Source organism: Furipterus horrens, unplaced genomic scaffold (genome assembly GCF_987537825.1).
Source record: "Furipterus horrens unplaced genomic scaffold, mFurHor1.1.pri manual_scaffold_2, whole genome shotgun sequence".
Taxonomy (NCBI): Eukaryota; Metazoa; Chordata; class Mammalia; order Chiroptera; family Furipteridae; genus Furipterus; species Furipterus horrens.
In genome coordinates this window covers 152,581,556-152,595,444 of record NW_028327172.1, presented here as the reverse complement: position 1 = coordinate 152,595,444, position 13,889 = coordinate 152,581,556, and the positions used below count along the sequence as shown (strand labels likewise).

The window sequence follows — 13,889 nt, the reverse complement described above, 5'->3', positions numbered from 1 at the left end:
ATTAAGGTCTACGGAGTACTTGCAGTTGGGAAGAAGGCTAAACAAAACTTAATATCCTTTACAAACATGGCTTTGTTCAGAAAGATATGTTAAACTCAAAGCAGATGAGAAAAGATAAAGAACATCAAAATTCCTTTAATTTTTAACCTCAAGTTGCATTAAACACATGTGGTATTTAGCCACAGATAGAATAAATACTACTAGCTTAAAATGCCATTCAAATTTTTTCTTGAAAATCAACAGAGAAACGTCTACACTTCTTGATTATCTGAGATGAATTTTCCAGATTAAAAAATGTGTTATTCCAAAGGTTCCAAGTGGGATGTCATTTTTGCATAATCATTTAAAACAACTGGTAATATAAATACCTTATAGTAAGATATAAAACGTTTCTTTAAAAAATAAGTTTTAATGAGAAAAAAAAGTGCATTGAGAAATTAGTTTAACCTAAAGTTTAACTAAATAGCTTTCCAGCCCTGGCTGCTAAGGCTCAGTGGATTGAGTGCTGGCCTGTGAACCACAGGGTTGCCGCTTCAATTCCCAGTCAAGGCACATGCCTGGGGTGCGGGTCAGGTCCCCATTTGGGGGTGTGTGAGAGGCAACTACACGTTGATGTTTCTCTCCCTCTCTTTCTCTCTCCATTTCCCTCTCTCTAAAAATAAATAAATCCAAAAAAAAAAAAAAAAAGAGGAACATAGTATTTTACAGAGTAATAACCTTACAGGAGAAAACATTTTCAGAAAACATCTGCAAACACACAACTAACAAAGGCAGGGGCAAAATTAAAACTTACAGGTCAGAGTTTAATTTTGTCCCTTCACTTCCACCTCCCTCTGCACCAAGTCATTGACTGCTGATGTCTACTTCACAATAACATGATACCTCCCCCACACTCCTCTGTTCTCCTGCAACACCCAAATCCTGGTCTTGACTGCCTTGTAGCAGGACTGCTGCAATAGCTACAAAGCTTGGTTTTGTGTCTTCAGTTTCTCTTAGTTCCAATCCATCCTGTAAGTCCCTGCGAAATTCATCTTCCTAAAGGCCCCTTAGAGCTTCTGCAGGAGCTCCTTGAGAGCAGGGCCCCAGGGTTACCCATTCTGCTCTAGACACCATCTAGCGGACTCAGAACACCCAAAGATCACCCCAAGCATAGTCTCTGAACAGCTTCCCATTACCTGCATGGATTAATACCCCAGTTCCTGAACTCGGTATTTGACATTTCCAATGAGCTGGTTTATTCTTCTCACTTCCCCACATGCGGGCATTTACTCCTGAAGCTCTTGCGCCACTACTAAACACTATGTGATAAGCATGCTGAATTGAAAGATACAGTCCATTCACATTACTTGGGGTAGTTACATTGTATAAAGTCACTGCCTACAGTGAATCAATAAACACTGAACTACAGTTTTGCTCTTAGGGGAAATAGAAAATTTGGTCCCTGAAAGCCTCTGGTCAGAACATTTTAATGAACTGATCAATGTATAACCTTATTTTATGTGTGTTTCTGTTTAAAGGCACCTTGTTGGATATATACGGCTGATTCATTAACATGGATCCCACAACAACAGCATTATGAAGCTTATCAAACACACATTTTCTCTGTCAGGCATATCACAGACTTCCTACACTTAGTAACACTAGACAAGGCAGCTCTGCAGCACTCTGCTTAGGGGCCATTTTAAACCAAACCACCAGCTCAAAGCATAAAACTGCGAAAAACATGACACTAAGTAGACTGTGAAAAGGATACCTGTTTACAGTATGAGTTAAAACAAAAAGGCAGAGAGCCGTGGCCTCATTCGGCCTCAGCTGGAAACTTTCATCAGGAGATACAAATCTTTCACTACTCTGCACATATCCATTATTTTCAGCAAAAGTGCTCTACGTACTGATTTGGGGGTTACAAATAAATTTTAGAAGGGATACAAATTCACAAATACAGAATCTGCGAGTAATGAGGATTTTAATTGTCCTTCAGGAGACTACAGTCTAGTGAGGGAGATAAAGAGACCATTGTAACCTATTATAATAAATGCTACAACAGATGCATGCAGGGGTTCCCTGTGAACATACAAGGGAGACACTGGTTTACTCACAGCCCACAGAAATATTCTCAACTCTAAGCCTTTGCCCGCATCATCTCCATCGTTTTCTATAATAATCTATCTTTTAAGGTCACCTTTTTAAAAACAAAGCCTCTCCCACAAATCCTCTGCTTTCTCCCTCCTTTAAGCTTCTTTTGAGTTTTGCTGTCCCCTTTTCTGGCATTCATAACACACCGCTTTGCCTTATTGCGGCCATGCATCGTAGCTCCCCAATTATGGTGTAATCTCCTTGACAGAAGGACCATAGTTTGCCCACTATGTTTGAGGCACACAACTGCAATATCAGTTAGGTGGATCCAAAACAAGATAATCCCCTTTCTCAATGAATCAGAAATCTCTTGCAATACAAATACATTCCTTTTAACCTCATACTTGCAAAGCATATGTTCAAATTCTAAATCTAACCAGTAGAGTAAGTTTTCATTTGAAGTTGTCTCTAATTTGAAAGTGCATTTGTATAGAATTTCTGTACAACTTTGTTGCTTTTTGCATATACAATGATAGGCTCATAGGTGGCATCAATTTACACCACTGTTCTTTTGCAGTGAGCCTACCTGCTTTTTATTTTGATCAGCATCTTGCTCTGAATTCATTTCCAGCACTATGTTAGCTCTTCGTTTTTTAGTATCAATATAACACTAATTCTTTGACATTATTAAAAATATAAAACTGAATTATGTTTTCAAAATCTTTAATTTTACCATAGAAATCAAATTGCATGGCTGGCAGACTAACAGTTCTAGAAAGACGAATACATATACATATTCTGGCTAATTAAAAAAAACAAACAAACAAACCAAAACAGACACAGTGCTTATGTTTCTCAGTTTCTTTTATTATATTACAATTTGCCAGAATTGCTAAGAAGTCTGGCTGGCTTGCCTACCCATCGAGACCACACATATGAACAAATGTGAAGCATTTGTGCCCACACAGTGGGTGTGGCTAAGGTAGTAATGTTGTTTTCTGGCAATGACAGACAGCACATCGACTTGAAACCATAACTTTGCATGATTTCCAAAAACTGCTTAATATTTGCTGAAAATTACACTAAATAATGTAAGACAATGGCACAAACTAAAAATGTGGTTGGCCTAAAAGAACTTGATGTTCTTAAACCACATTAAAGGACACAACTGAAATCTATAGGTTTTGAAACCAAGTTGGCAATTCAGTAAAAATGAAAACATACATGAATGTCAGAATTAAATGATCATCCCTGTGAAAAACTATGATTAACCAAGAATTTTTCTCTTAAAAAAAGATTCTCAAAGGTTGGATATTTATATCTCTATGCATTTTTTTTAAAGAAGCCATGGCAGACCACATTTGGAGAAAAGATGTGAATGTACCAGCTTCTGGAAAGGTATATTCCAGAATTCCTTGGCCTTGGTTAAGTGGGATGATAGTCTATTCTTTTATAGTTGTGTAAGCTATATGATTAGAAAAGCTTTAAAAACTTTTTCTCAGAAAAAAATTCATTCTTACAGTAAATAGTAACAGATTGACTCTCATGTGCCAGGCAAATTTTGAGGCACTGGGAATTTTTTTCATTATGAAATCAAACAGAAGTTCTTGCTACTGTGAAGCATGGAGCTAATATTCTTTTGAGAATATTGTATAAATAAAAGAGAAATCTATATATTGGGAAAAGATAAAATAAAAAGAAATCTATACATTATATGAAATGTTAAAAAGTGAGTGGAGAAAAATAAAAGAAGAGGAATAGAGGGTAGTAGAATGGAGGTGCAGGGTGCAGGGAAACAGTGTCCCTGAAACTGTGATGTTTGAGCAGTAACACTGGGTGAGAGAGCCACCCAGGGGCTCTCGGGAAGGGCATTCGGTACCTAGTGCTGTCCCCAGCACAGAGATAAGTCATTATCAATAAACATTAAATGAAGTTATTCAGTCAACCTTACACTCAAATATTATTGTTGGAGCCTAGAGAAAATGTACTCTAACCCTTTAATTAAAAAATACAATCAGAAAACAGGTGACTTATCAACATTATCTTATAATTTTATTTATTGTACTTATTTGGGGTTTAATTTTTGCTGCTTTTTCTAGCTTAAAAAGTGAAAGTTGTTATTGTTGATATTATAGGTCAATTCTTTTCTAATATAAGCATTTAAAGCTATACATTTCCCTGGAAACACTGTTTTAGCTCTATTACACAAATATAAATTGTGTTTGCATTTTTATTCAATTCAGCATATTTCCTACTTTTCTTTATGAGCTCTCTTTGGCCTGGGTTATTTGCAAGACTTGCTCAATTTCTAAAATTTTCAATATTTTCCAGAAACTGCACTGTGGTTGATTTCTAGTTTAAAACTATAATGTCTGTGGTCAGAGACTGTATTCTCTGTGATTGTATTTCTTTCATATTCAGCTTTATGGCCCTGACATGTGGTCTATCTTCTAAATATTCCTTTTGCATTGGGAGAAGTGTATACTCTGCATTGTTGGATATAATGTTTTTAAAATGTTGATTAGGCCAGTTGTTCTGGTGTGTTGTTTGGTCTTCTATATCTTCACGTTTTTTTTTCCTATTTTTTCAACCCAGGAAAGGGCTATTAAAATCTTCTACCATGGTTGTAGATTTGTTTGCTAGTTTTCCCCTTGTAATTCACTTCACTGACAGTGAGAAACTGACTTGTATCTTTATTTATCTGCCCCATCTCCCTGTATATAACCAATCTTCCATCTTCATCCCTGTCCCATATCCTTGGTAGATATTCTCCTCACCAGCGTTGGCTCTGGTTCACCATGCTGGACTGACCAGGCATCTGGAAGCTCTCTTTAGCCTATTTCAGTTCCAGTAACCTGTGCTGGACCTCCTTTCACTTGTGTGTCTTCACTCCTCACCTTACTCTGTCTCTGACTTCCCATACCAGGTTCTTTCATTGTCTTGACACATCCTCACCCAGTTTAGGCTCTGTCACTAAACAACAATTGGTTCTCAGGAGGGTATCCCCTCTCATTCTGTTGGGTTCTGTCTTCCCACATTGAGTTGTGGCCCCAAAGAATGCTCAAATTATTTTATTGGATTGGATATCCCTGCCCTGGTTTCCTCTGCACAGAGATTCCCTAGAGACTCTGACACCCCATGCTGGGCCACTAAACCCATCTTGCATTCCATCATGGAAGGCAGAGTGGTTTAACGAACTCTGTATATTACCTTGGGTATATAAACAAAGCAAGATTTGACTAAAACAGAGCAAAATGCACCAACACAAATGTTAATATTTATAGTCCCCCAGTAATAAGACACCTACCCTTTCTGGAGACAGAAAATAATTTTGTGAAAATGTTCTGATGCAACTATAAACATCCCTAAATATTTGCAGTAGTAAAATAAACTCCCTAAATAATTAGACATTTAAAATTATTATTGGATAAATTTACATTTTTACCCAGGCCAAAGAGAACTCACAAAGTAGGAAATATTTTGAATTGAATAAAAATAAAAACGCAATTTATATTGTGTAATAGAGCTAAAAACAATGTTTAGAGGGGAATGTGTATAGCCTTAAATGCCTATATTAGAAAAGAACTGACCTATAATATCAACAGGAACAACTTTCACTTTTTAAGCTAGAGAAAGCAGCAAAAATTAAACCCCAAATAAGTACAATAAATAAAATAATAAAAATAAGATGAATAACACTGATGAACCACTTGAGCAAGGGTTAACAAACTTTTTATGTAAAGGGCCAGATAGGGAACATTTTTGGCTTTGTAGGCAACATATGATCTCTTCTTACATATTCTCCTTTGTTTTTGTTTTTTAAAACCAATTTTAGCCTCATAGGTTACAAAAAAGGGGGGGGGCATGAGCTGTCTCAGAAAGAGTGATTAAAAAGGAGACACAGAGAGAGGGGAAATATTAGTCATTAGCACATAAATCTAACAATGGCTTTGTATCTAGAATTTGTAAACAGCTTCTTTAAATCTCTAAAAAAATCCTACTTAAAATGGACAAAACCCTTGAATAGACCACAAAATAATACACGTGGGCAATTAGCACATGGAAAGTTACTCAACAACATTAGTTATAAGAAAAATGCAAATGAAATCTACAATGACATACCATTTTTTTTCTATTAGGACTAAAATTTTTTTTTTAAAAAAAGACTAACAACACTAAATATTATTGCTGATGAGAATATTAAACTGTACCACCACTTTTGCATACTATTTGGAAGTCTCTAATAAAGCGAAACTTCCACCCCAGGACTCAAAAATTCCACTCCCAGAATAACAAAGCTAATCTATAGCGACGGGAATCAGAAGGGGGTTGCTTAGGGTGGGAATGGGGATTGACTGGATAATAGCATGAGTAAACTTCTTTGGGGCAAGAAACTATTTTATATTTTCTTTGGGCTGGTCGTTATATAAGTGAATACAGTTGTTAAAATGTATCAGACTGAAAAAGGAATCTAAAATTTTAGCAAAAAAGTCAGACAAAACCCAACACATTCTATACCTTTCCATTTGTTTCCAAAGAGAAACAAAATTAAGCTATACTTTATAGTGATGCAAAGTCAAGCATAAAATTATGAAAACAAAGCAAGATCATAATTATCATAAAAGGCAAGAGAGAGGTTCTCAAGGGTGAGGAGAGGTGGCTCTAGGTGGTCTGTGAAAGGAGGGGCTGCCAGGGAGGTTTTTGAGTCATGAAAATATTCAATTGCTTGGCTTAGGTGGAAGTTACAAGAGTCTTCCCTTTCCAATAATTTACTAATGTGTTCATTTACATCTGTACTTCATGTGTGTTATACTTCACAAATTAAAAGTTTTAAAAAATGTTTTTAATTTCATTGTGAACACACACCCTCCTCTCTCATAGGAAATAGTAGTGAATAGCCCACTTACTCAACTATTGAGCTAAGCCTATATCACAACTGGCTGGATGAGATATATAATGTGGTGAAATAAAATCCACATAATCCTCAAATTGAAGTCCTTAGAGCTTGTTTTAAAATGTGAAAGCTAAGATTCAGAAGATTAATGACTTCCATAATTACTTTTCAGTTGGCATTTTGGTATCTCAGGTAAGTCCACATTCTTTAAAAGGTATACAGATGAAAAACAAATAAAGGAAATGTAAAAAAAAGGAAAAAATGTTCTTATTGATACAAACATGTAAAGCACATATTCTATTTTATGTCTTGTATAAACCCTACAAAGATTCTTTCTGTGGTAAAAGAAATACCTGGGCAGCCACGAAGAGATTAAGTCTCTTCTGTATACAAACAAGCTCAGTTTTCTGTTTTTTTCCCTTTTTGAAAAGAACAAATAAAGCTAATGTAAAATTTTTTAAAAGCACTATGTAAAGGCAACATAATTATGTTTAAACCACAGAACACAGGATATTTAGAGTTACAGATTCCATGGTAAGTTTTAATTCTATCCTTGTGTATATGTTTTTTAAAAAGAGTCTTTCATTACATGATCACATAACACTAGACCATGTAACAATCAGTTCAGCAAATGTTTATTTTACAATGTGTGGAAGAAAAACATTTTAAAGAATAAATCATAGGAAATTAGTACATTATTTAGGTAAATCATGTAAAATTTCTTAGAATCTGAGGTATTTACAGAATATTAATAGAAACAATAGAAACACTTTTTTAGGGAGAGAGAGGGGGGAATGGAGGGAAAGAAACGGAGAGAAACATTGATTGGCTGCCTTTCATATGCACCCTGACTGGGACAGAACTCACAACCTAGGCTTGTTCCCTGATTTAGAAATTGAACCTGCAACCTTTCGGTTTGCAAAACAATGGTCACCCAACTGAGCCCCACTACAAGGGCTCAGGAACATGAAATTTACTCTTTTACAGGTAGCTGCTTACTTAAATTTGAAAGCTGACCTTTAGACTTTAAGGTTATTTTGAAATTATGAAAAACTTAGAACATTAGGATATTAGCATGTCTTGAATTTATGCATGCCAGGCATTTTGTATAAAAGAACAATAGAGACTGAAGTAAATCATGAAGATCCACGAGGTCATAACAAATCCAAAAACAGCCCTTATTATCACTGTTGCGGCTGCTTGGGTTCCTGACAACACATATATTTGAAAATTGATTTTTTTTTCAAAAGGAAGATAAAAGCATTTATCCTGTCTTTCCTGTATAAACTATAATTCAAGTTAACTAAATAGGTAGCAGTCAGCTCTGTGACAAACCTAGTAAAAGTACTGGAATATAAAAATAAAAATAAAAAACCTTCAAGGCCTCCAGACAAAATGATCAAATAACTTACAAAGACAAAGAAGTAGCCTAGCACCAGACTTAAAAAACAAACCAAAAAGGTATGAAACAAGGCAACAATGAAGCAGCATTTTTTTAATTCAGCATAATAAAGTAGGAACCAAGGGATTTATGTCTAGCAAGGCTGTCCTCTGAGAGTTTATAGAAAAGTATATTCACTGTATATCCGCATGCACTTTTGCATAGCAAAGAAAATAATCGACAGAATGAAGAGGCAGTCTGTGGAATCGAAGAAAATACTTGTAAACTGTATTCTGACAAAATTTAAATAATCAAAATATACAGTGGTACATCAGTACTTGCCATTAATTCATTCTGGAACTTGTGATGAGTGCTGAAAGTGACAAGCACCGAACAATGAAGCATCTTCTTTTGCCGAGTGGCGCTGTGACTCATACAAGTTCCATCAAGTTCCACTAGTCCCAAGCAAGCAAGCATCGAGTGCTGAAACACTTTTTTTTCCTCATCAAAATGCGACAAGTACAGGGTTTGACAAGTTTGGAAGCTGACAAGTACTGAGGTATATGACTGTATAAGGAATTCATACAACCCAACTAAAATAAACCCAAGATGGTGGCAGAGTAGGTAGAAGTTACACTCGCCTGCTTCTGGCCCCAAGCCAGATTTACGGCTAAATTATAGAGCAATCAATGTGAATAACCAACTAAAACTAGCTGAACTGAAATATAATAACCAAGGCTGTAGAGAAGGCCCCCGTGCCCATGTGCAATACTGAGAAGCCAGAGGGACATCTCATCTGCAAAATTCCCTCCCCTAAGGAGTGTGGGGTCTCAACCCCATACAAGGACCCCTAAACCAGAGCAACAGAGAGGGGAAGAGGGGCCTGCATAGTATCCGGGGGTGAAAATCAATGGAGATTCAGTCCATCTGGGAGAGAAAAGAGTCTTCTAGAAACCCAGATGCCACCTTTTCAGGGTCAAGCACTCCTGCTATTACAGAACCAGCCTGAGGAGTACACTGCCCAGTCCTCCAACTACTGGCAACACCATTCTGCCATGCTCAGGTCCACAGAGAGGTCTGCTGGCTGAACCCAGCAGGGATGTTTGGGGTGCTCTTTTCTAGAGAAGCTCTTGGAGGAGACTCAGACAGTGATTGAACTGGGTGTCTTCAAAAAGAGGGACCATTCCTCCCCACCTCGAGTACACAGCGAGCACCTCCCCCATACCTGTTGAATCACTAGGACTGCCCTGCCACTCTGTGGTCCTGTCCTGCTTAGTTCAGTCATGCAGAGGGATCAGAATGCTACATAGAGCTAGGATTTGCAGAACATGTCTCTTGGGAGGCCTCTGTCCAGGAATCAGATGGATGAGTCCTGGGTTGTGTGGCTACGTTGTCGGGGTGGAGGGCACCCCTATCTAACCTGTGAGCTCAGCCCCTGTTATTCTGGGAAGGAGAAGAAGTGCCCACTTCCTTCCTACAGGCTTTCTGGCATTATCCCCAATGGGAGAATGTTGGGATCTGCGTTCCCAAGTCCCATTGGCTGAGCCAACTTCTGTGGTGGGAGTGCTGCTCAGAGCTGGAAAAACTGGACTGTCTCCCTCAGAAGGCACTGTCTGGGACTAGGACAAAGCACTTGGGCACCTCCTGTGGGCTCAGCCAGCACCATGCCCAATGGGAGACTCTTGATCTGTCCTCCTGAACCTAGGTGGCTCTGCCCTGCGGGGCTTATTCCTGAAGAGAGGATGGATGGCTGTGCCCAACCTGAACCTCAGTGCACTTCTCCTGGGAAGGATGGAGCTGGAGACTCTGGCAGAGACTGGGTGGTTTAGCTCTGGAGCAGGGGCCATTTTCCCCTCATGAGTGCCTGACTGCCTGGCTTCTAAGTAGGGAACCCACTAGCCCTGTCCTCTTGACCCCAGTCACCCCACCATACCGAGCTCACAACCTGTGGAAGGGTCTATGGATCACAGCTACACTGGGACCACTCAACAGTCTTTCTTTGATAGGCTCTGGAGGAAAATCAGGCAACCTCAGGGGAAGGCAAAGTGGCTGATGGGTGGAGGTGGGGCTCAGGGAGCCTCAGACCTTTTATAGGTCTGCCCCCAGTTTAACTTGGAAAAAGCCAACCCTGTTACACAGACTGGCCCATCCCACACCCCCAGGACCAGTAGATGCAGCCATAAACAGTGAATAGTGTGATAGCTCTAGAAAGGCTGTTTACACACAACTCTGACACTGACCTGTACCTGAACCCTGCCCAAGTGGACCCAGAACTACCACACGTGGTGGGCTTCGGACCACACAAGAGCTTGATCCACTTAGCCACACAAGCAGCACATACAAAGGGGGATTCTGACAGGCAGCAGAACCTTATGGAACAACTCTCCCTGGGGGGAAGCCCCAGCACAGTGAGTCACACACAGTGATCAAGGTTTATCCTTATAGTCAGCCAGCCTGATGGGCTAACTCCATCCACAAAAGGGCCAACATCATTTAAGATTCAACCAAAGCTGGAGGGCACACATAACCTATAAGAAACATTCCTGCCCTGCTTCGTGTGGCTCAGTGGATTGAGCACTGGTCTGTGAACCAAAAGGTCTCTGGTTCAATCCCCAGTCAGGGCACATACCTGGGTTGTGGGCCAGGTCCTCAGTTGGGGGCATGTGAGAGGCAACCAAAAGTTTCTCTTGCACAGTGATGTTTCTCTCCCTCTTTCTCACTCCCTTCCCCTCCTTCTAAAAATAAATAAATAAAATTTTAAAAAATCCTGAAACACAGACCTCAGGAAATCTAAAAGATTGTGCTACTGAGCCCAACAAGACATCTTCATCATAAAGCCATCATAACAAGTTTGAGAGTCATAAATCTATCTAATACACAGGGACAAAAGAAGGAGACAAAGAAATATGCCCCAAATGAATGAACAAGAGAAGTACCCAAGCAAAGAATTAAATGAAATGGAAGCAACCAAGATAACAGATGCAGCATTTAAAACAATAGGTATAGAGATTCTCAAAAACCTTAGGGGAAGAATGGATGATCTCAGTGGGGACTTAGATTTAAGCACTTAAAAGGGCAGATAACCATAAATAAGAACGAGTCAGAAATGAAGAATACAATATCTGAAATGCAGAATACACTAGAAGGAATCAACAGCAGGTTAGATAAAGCAGAGGACTGAATCAGCAAATTAGAGGACAAGAAAACAATAAGCACCCAAGCAGAGCATCAAAAAGAAAATGGAATTTTAGAAAATGAGGAAAGTCTAAGGGACTTCTGAGACAACATCAAGCATAACAACATCCACATCATAGGGGTACCAGAAGGAGAAGAGAGTGAGCAAGGGATAGAGAACCTGTTCAAAGAAAAAAATAGCTGAAAATTTCCCTAACCTGGTGAAGGAAAAAGTCACACAAGTTCAGGAAGTACAGAGAGCCCCAATCAAGATGAACCCAAAGAGGCCCACAGCAAGACACATCATTATTATAATAGCAAAGGTTAAAGACAAAGACAGAGACTTAAAAGCAAGAAAAGAGAGACAGTTAGTTACTTATAAGGAAGCTCTCATAAGACTGTCAGGTGATTTCTCAATAGACGTACTTCAGGCCAGAAGGCATAGGCATGAAATATTTGAAGTGATGAAAAGCAAGGACCTACTGCCAAGATTACTATATCCAGCAAGGCTCTATCCAGCAAGGCTATCATTTAAAATTGAAGGAGAAATAAAGAGTTTACAAGAGAAAAATAAGCTAAAAGAGTTCAGTACCACCAAACCAGCATGCAACAAATGTTAAAGGGCCTGCCAGAAGAAGGAAACGAAGGAGGGGGGGAAGGGAAATATAGAGAGCAACCTAGGTATAAAGAATAAAACAGCAATAAACAAATGCCTATCAAAAATAACCTTAAATGTAAATCAAAAGACATAGGGTAGCTGAATGGGTAAGGAAACACGACCCATATATATCCCGTCTACAAGAGACCTATCTCAGAACAAAGGAAACACAGAGACTGAAAGTGAAGGGATGGAAAAGTATTCCTTGGAAATGCAAAAGCTGGGGTAGCAATACTTATATCTGACAAAATATTCTTCAAAACAAAGACCATAACAAGAGGCAAAGAAGTTCACTATGTAATAATAAAGAAATTAATTCAACAAAAGGATATTATCCCTGTAAACATATACACACCCAACATAGAAGCACCTAAATATATATGGAAGATGTCAACAGCAATACAGTCATAGAAGGAGATTCTAACACCCCATGACACCAACGGATAGATCTTCCAGACAAAAAAAATCAACAAAGTTCCCTGGTAGGGTGGCTCAGTTGGTTGGAGCATCATCCTGTACACAAAAATGTTTCAGGTTCAATCCCCAGTCACGGCACATATCTAGGTTGTGGATTTGATCCCCAGAAGGCAACTGGTTGATGTTTCTCACATTGATGTCTCTCTCTCTCTCCCCTTCCTCTCTCTCTAAAAATCAATAAAAATATCCTCAGTTGAGGATTACAAAAAAATCAACAAAGCAATGGTGACTTCAAAAGATATACATTGGATCAGATGGATTAAACTGATATTTATGAAGCATCTCACCTCAAGCAGCAGAATATATATTCTTCTCAAGTGTACATGGAACATTCTCAAAGATAGAACACATGTTAGGAAACAAAATAAGTCTTAATAAAGTCAGTAAGATTAAAATCATATCAAGCATCCGCTCCCTCCACAATGATAAAAAACTAGAAATTACAACAATAAATATATTCAAACACATGTAGACTAAATAACAGGTTAGTAACAATGACTGTATTAACAATGAAATCAAGAAAGATATCAAAAGTTACCTGAAAACAAATGAACACAAAACAACCCAAAACCTAGGGAACACAGCAAAAGCAGTCCTAAAAGGAAATTTCATAGCAAGAAAAATCTCAAATAAACAGTCTAACCCTACACTTAAAAGAACTATAAAAAGAACAGGGATTAAGCAAAAGAAAAAAGTACTCATGGACATGGGCAACAGTGTTGTGAGTGCAGTGGGGAGGTGGCTATAGGGGAATAAATGGCAATGGAAAAAACACTAAAAAATATGTGAAGGAAAAAAAGAACAAACAAAGCCCAGAGTAAGTAGAAGAAAGGAAATAATAAATATCAAAGCAGAAATAAATGACAGAGAGAATTAAAAACATAACGAAAAATTAATGAAACCAAGAGTTGGTTCTTTGGTAAGATAAACAACAATGACAAACCTTTAACCAGACTTATCAAAAAAAGAGAGAGGGGATCCAAATAAATAAATCAAAAATGAAAGAGGAGAAGTAATAAAAAAAAGTGCAAAAGATTGTAAGAAAATATTATGCACAACTATATGCCAGCAAATTAGACAATCTTGATGAAATGGATAAATTCCTAGAAACATACAAAATTCCAAAACTATATCAGGAAAAAAAAAATCAGAGACTCTGAATAGACAGAATACAACTAGTGACATTGAAGCAGCAATCAAAAACCTCCCAGCAAATAAGAACCTGGACC

The 13,889-nt window shown here is 38.2% G+C and overlaps 1 protein-coding gene across 2 annotated transcripts in view; it reads right to left on the bottom strand.

Annotated features, from left to right (window-relative positions):
- The window catches only part of ODAD2 (outer dynein arm docking complex subunit 2), a 229,088-nt gene that overhangs the window by 111,664 nt on the left and 103,535 nt on the right, over positions 1–13,889 (bottom strand). The gene's annotated exons all lie outside the window — the stretch shown is intronic.